Here is a 6,000-nt window from a genome sequence, read left to right as displayed (position 1 = left end):
AAAAAAAAAAAAAAAAAAAAAAAAAAATGTAACCAAGCAAAGTAGTAAACAAGGAGATAACACAAGAAAGCAATCAAGAAAAGTAGTAAGCAATGAGATCACACAAGGTAATAATTAAGTAGCAAGCAAAGCCCTATGGTCCCTGTTTCTAATAGTCTTATCTGAGCCAACTTCCTTGTCCCAGCCCAGTGACAAACGCCAAATTCTTGGAAGCAGCCCCAAAAGCTCTCAACACTTTCCACCTAGGCACCGCCTCTGAAAACTACTGTGTTACAGATTTGAGGGTCCTACACATGATTATTCAGAAGATATATTCAAAGCATACAAGTGCCCACTATTAAACTGCTGCCCCCATCTTCTTGTCTTTGGTGTGGTATACTGATTAGGTTCCTTATTTAACATATCTTTGCATCTCAAGCACAAGTCCTAGTTGGTGTACACTCCATTCAGTGCTCTCCTGCATTTACTAGTTTCCAGTTTGTGCTTGTGTCTGTTCAGTAGGGATAGCCTTGTCTGGCTTTGGTATCCTGTGATGCTGGCTTTACTTAAGGAGTCTGGAAACTTCTTTGCTTCTTTCTGGGCACAATTAAAGCAAGGTTGTTCTAGTTGATCTCAAAATATTTGGGAAAAAACTGTTATCTAGAAAAGGTCTTAAGATTTTCTGTTCTTAATTTCTTGTTCAGTTTAAGTCTGTTCTAATTTGTCTAATTTTTGTTTTGTTCTGATTCAGTCTTGACAGGTATTTTAGTCCATTGTGTCTTCGCTGTGACTGATTCTCAGTACTCTAAGAAAACGTGTTTCTTTAGTTCACAGTTCTGAAAGACCAAAGGCACTGCTACTTTTATTTAAATTTTGTTTCACTCCTTCACTCACTCTTCCTCTCCACTGGCTACCATTTGAATGGAATGTTTTTCCTTCCCTCTTTATCAGCCTGTTCCTATCTTTAAATCAATGTGAGATGCTTGTAGAAAATAGGCAGGAGACGGGAGTGGTGGCGCATGCCTTTAATCCCAGCACTTGGGAGGCAGAGGCAGGCAGATTTCTGAGTTCGAGGCCAGACTGGTCTACAGAGTGAGTTCCAGGGCAGCCAGGGCTACACAGAGAAAACCTGTCTCGAAACAAACAAACAAACAAACAAACAAACAAGAAAGAAAGAAAGAAAGAAAATAGGCAGGATAGTAAAAGGAAATTAAATTTTAAGAAGAGTGAAAAATCTGAAGTCAAAAGTATAACATGAGACAAGTAGGGCAGTTTTGGAAACTTGAAGGCCTGGGGCTGAAGATTCTGCATAAACAAGTCTGGGCATGCCCAAGCAGGCAGTCTGCAGGCCCTTTGTTGTAAACCAGTCCAGGCAGGCAAACCCAGGCATGCCCAGGCAACCTTGTTATGAAGAAAAACACAGGGTTATTTTTGACTGACTCGTCGACCATCTGGCGGCCTGGGTCATGATGACCCAGCTAAGCCACAAACCCTGACCCCCCAGAATTGCTGACGCTTCAATCTGCACATACTGTTTTTGCTGTTTGTAATTATATGGTTGTTCAAAGGAGCCAATTGTATGAAGCTGCGCCAATTCCTCCCGACCCCCCAACCATTTCCCTATAAAAACCCCTAGCTTTCGAGCCTCGTGGTCGATTCCTCTGTATCCTGCGTGAGACACATATTGGCCTGGAGCTCCACCATTAAAGCTGCCTCGTGCTCTTGCAACAAGAAAATCTCTCATGTTTCCTTGGGATACCCTGACTCCCATGACTTAAGGAGGGGGTCCCTGAAAAGGAGTCCTTCAGATAGTTGCCTTTTTAAAAATACATTTGAAGTGGTTTGAATAAACTTGGCCCAGGGAGTGGCACTATTAGGAGGTGTGGCCTTGTTGGAGGAAGTGTGTCACTGTGGGGGTGGCAATGAGACCTTCCTCCTCACAACATTGAAGCCAATTGTTTACAACCCTTCAGATGAAAATGTAGAACTCTCAGCTCCTCCTGAACCATGCCTGCCCGGATGCTGCCCTGCTCCCGTCTTGATGACAATGGACTGAACCTTTGAAACTGTAAGCCAGCATTAATTAAAGGTTGTCCTTATAAGAGTTGTCTTGAACATGGTGTCTCTTTACAGCAATGGAAACCCTAACTAAGACAATATTTACCTCTTCAATTAATTTGTTAAGATTTTTATGTCTATGAGTAATCCAGGTAATCCTTATATGTGCACCATAAACATGCATGCCTGATATCCACAACGTCCAGAAAAGGGTCCCTGGAACTGTACTTACAGATGGCTAAGAATGGGTATTGTAAAACAAAGCCAGGTCCTCATCGAAGGTAGCATATGCTCTTATCTGTTGACTCATATTCTTCAGCCCTTACTCTATTGAGTGTTTCTGCCAGCAGTCACACTCCGAACCGAACCGGGTCTGCCCTGGAAGGCAAGCTGGGGAAGGGAAAAAATGGCGGGAAAATAACCAGGCTAAGACAAGAAATCCTGATCAAAGCCCAAGGTTTAATGAAATACTCAGTTTTTATAGCATGGGAAAAAGCCCTTCCCCCTAGCCCCAGTCTTTGAGGCACAGGTGAGAGCCTGTAGGCCCTGAGAATGTTGTCTCTGGAACATATAAAAGTCTTCTCAGCAGGCAGTAGCGACTGCTTTGAAGGGCAAATAGTAAACAGTGTAAACAGTAGAGCGGCTTGGCAGATCTGAAGATTACCACCACAGGTGGTTCTAAGTTAGAGGCTTGCAGAGGTCTGGTACAGCCTGCTTAGAGGCTGGAAGAATGCTAGGCTGGAAGAATGCTACACTCTATTGTTTTTAAAATCTAGGATTTTTGTCCATTTTCATTTAAAATAATTGAAAGGCATAAATTGCAATTGTGATGGATGGAACTTAAACAATTATACTGAGGTTCTTGGTGCTCAAGCACAACCTGTTCCTCGAATGGAAATCCTAACTTTCAGTCTTTTGTATGTCAAGGCCAGGAATCTAGAGATGGGGGCCTTATCACTCCAAGGACAGAAGACAGCAGCTTTCTGCTTCTTCCAAGGACAGCAGTTTTTTCCAAGGTTTCTACAAGGACAGCAGCTTAAAATAGAGTTTAGAGGACAAGATGGAATCTGTCCTGCTATTTTTTTGGCTCTTCATGGTTGTGCTTGAATAACATGTTCTAACATACAAGTGCTTTAATAAGATTTTTAAGAGTTATAGAATAAAAGAAAATCATAATGAAAGCAGTTGCCAAGTAAAATGGTGGGACTGTAGGGAGCCAGGTTATAGTAAGCAATGAAACTCAGCTGTGAACACCAGATGTTTTGTGATGGAGCCTGAGCTTTTAAGTTGCTAGAAGATATCGGTTGGCTATGAATACATCACAAAGGTTTATCTGAAAGTGAAAAGGGTGTTAGGACACACAGAGGCCAACAATGAATGGCACAAAGGGAGTAAAGTTAGTTGAAAACAAACTGGATCTGGATCTGCAACATTTCAGCTCTCCGAGGCCCTAGAATGATCAGATACGAGTAAAAGAGAAAAAAATAAGTTTTTCAAAGTTGAATCACTTTCGAATTTTAACCCCAATTCATTTAAAGATCAGGATTTCAAAGCCTAAAGAGGCCAGTTGTGATCTTGTAGTATCTCAGAGAAATCTTACTCATCGAATTGAATTGAAAAAGCTAGGCTGACTTCATGATGGGCTTCAAATTGACAGTTCAAGAGATAGGCCTAAATCTCTTGTTTCCAAGAATTTAGCAAGTCCAGGCAAGTCCTGCCCTCAGAAGCTGCCCCACCACCTGGCCTGATGCAAGGACAATGGGTCAGCAACAGTTTTCAGACTTCCTTAGCAACAATTCCCAGACCTCCCCAACAATAGTGTCCAGTCCCCACGCCCCAGTAATGGAATGTCCTTAGATATGGAGTAAGATAAAGGTCAACTACCCTGGAATCTCCTAATGTGCTTTAAATCTGGCCTGTGAGCAAACTTGGTTGTTTCTCTATCTTGGTAATGGAAGACCCCAACATGCTGGATTTCTGCAGAATAAAACACCCTTTGCATTTACATACTGTTTGTATCCTGGGTATCATTCTTCCCTGAATCATGAACCCTTACATTTTGGAGCTCATCCTGGGATTTGTTGGGAGACCTCCTGATCCAAATAGTGGAGTGTTTGGTAAGTCTGTTGCCCAGTTGTCCTTTGTCCTGTCCATATCTGTGTTTCTGTTTTGGGTTTAATCTGTATTTCTGTTTCGAGTTTAATCTGGAGGCCAAGAGGGACAAAGCAGACATGTATTTTGTCATCCAGTCAGGAACAACAAAGGATGCTCCCAATCCCCTACCAGAAGCTGGAAAACTTGCTAGTTCTCATCTGGATTCTGAACTGTCTGTGGGTTTATGGGCCTCCCATGCACAGGGAGGAAGACTGAGACACTCTTTTGGGTTTTGGTTTGGTTTTGTTTTCCTGGGAATGTCTTTCTGTGTCTGTCTTTATTCTGTGCTTTCTATTCTCTAATACAAATTTTTCTTTGATTCCCAGGATAGGGCAGGCACAAAGCACCACACTGGACTTAGTCCTGAACCATTTTAAGGACTTTGCCAAGTTGCAGAAGACTTGGATCTGGTTGTCCATCCCTGAAAACTAACCATCATTTGCAGGAATGAATGGCCCACCTATAAAGTAGGATGGCCAGAGGAGAGGGGACTTTCCATCTCCCCATCATTTATTTACAGGGTGAAGTTTTAGTTTACGAGGCCTGGAGCCACTGGACCAAGAGCTCTGGGCCTCAATGCTCCCCACACTTCTTCCTCTAAAGGAGGGTCAGTCATGGCCACCTCCCTTGTTCCCATTCTATGTCCCTCTCATTATGTTCCTGCTCCTGCCTCTGCCCCTGGCCAGCCATCACAGGCAGAGGGAGGAGCAGCTCCCTGACTCCACTTGGAGTCTACCTCACACACTGGCCCATACTATCTAGAGAGCTGACACTACAACTGCTTTACCCCTCCAGGCTATGGTACCTCCAGATGCTCAAGGGAGACAGTTCATAACATATGTGTCATTTGCCAGTAATGATCCTTACAACTGGAAGTTGTAGAACTCCCCATTTTTAGAAAGACCATCAGCTCTCTTAGGTTTTCCAGATTCAATCATTCTGACTCATCAGCCCACCCGGGGCAACTGTTAACAACTGCTCCAGGTCCTTTTCAAGACAGAAGAGAGTGAGAGGATTTGGGGAGCCACCTGGAAGTTGGTTCTGGGAGCAAATAGGCTGCCCACTCAAGTTCAGGCTGATATTGATATAGCCTTTCCTTTGACTGGTATTTTAACACTGTTGAAGGTAAGGAGAGGCTCCAGGTCTACCACCAGATTCTGTTAGGGATGCCTTTGAGAGGTCACCAAATGGTTCACATGATGCCGGGAAAGAATGAGAGCCCCAGGGGAATATCTAGAAAGACTTAGAAGCCTATAGGACCTACACTCCTTTTGACCTAGAACACAGAGCACCAGTCAGCTGTGAACATGGCTTTTGTTAACCAAGCTTCTCCTGACATCTGCTGGAAGCTCCAGCCACTGAATGGCTATGTGGCTTACCTCTGGCACCAAAAAGACAGCCTCTATCTGCCTTTGAATGGCAAGACTTGGAGAGAGGTTTCAAGGGACAAGTGACTTGGACACTCCTGCCCCAAGGATTCAGGAACTCACACATCACCTTTGTGGAGGCACTGCCTGAGGACTTGGGTGAGTAGTGAAAGACCCACAAAGTGAGGACTCCGTGTTCTGACTCAGGAGAGGCGACACCACAAATCACTCACAAGAAACGGACTTGATGCAAATCGCAAGAGGACTTTTTATTCCATGCATGCTCTGGGACCCACAGTCGTACACCACACAGGGGTAGAGGACCGTGGAACCCCGAGTAGCTGGGGAAGGGAGTATTTAAAGGAAAAAAAAAAACACAACTCAAGGGGGTGGGGAGTGCGTTATTGGAAAATACCAAAAATAACCATTAAGAGTCACGAGG

Source organism: Mus pahari, chromosome 5 (genome assembly GCF_900095145.1).
Source record: "Mus pahari chromosome 5, PAHARI_EIJ_v1.1, whole genome shotgun sequence".
NCBI classification, from domain to species: domain Eukaryota; kingdom Metazoa; phylum Chordata; class Mammalia; order Rodentia; family Muridae; genus Mus; species Mus pahari.
This window is presented reverse-complemented; position numbering follows the sequence as displayed.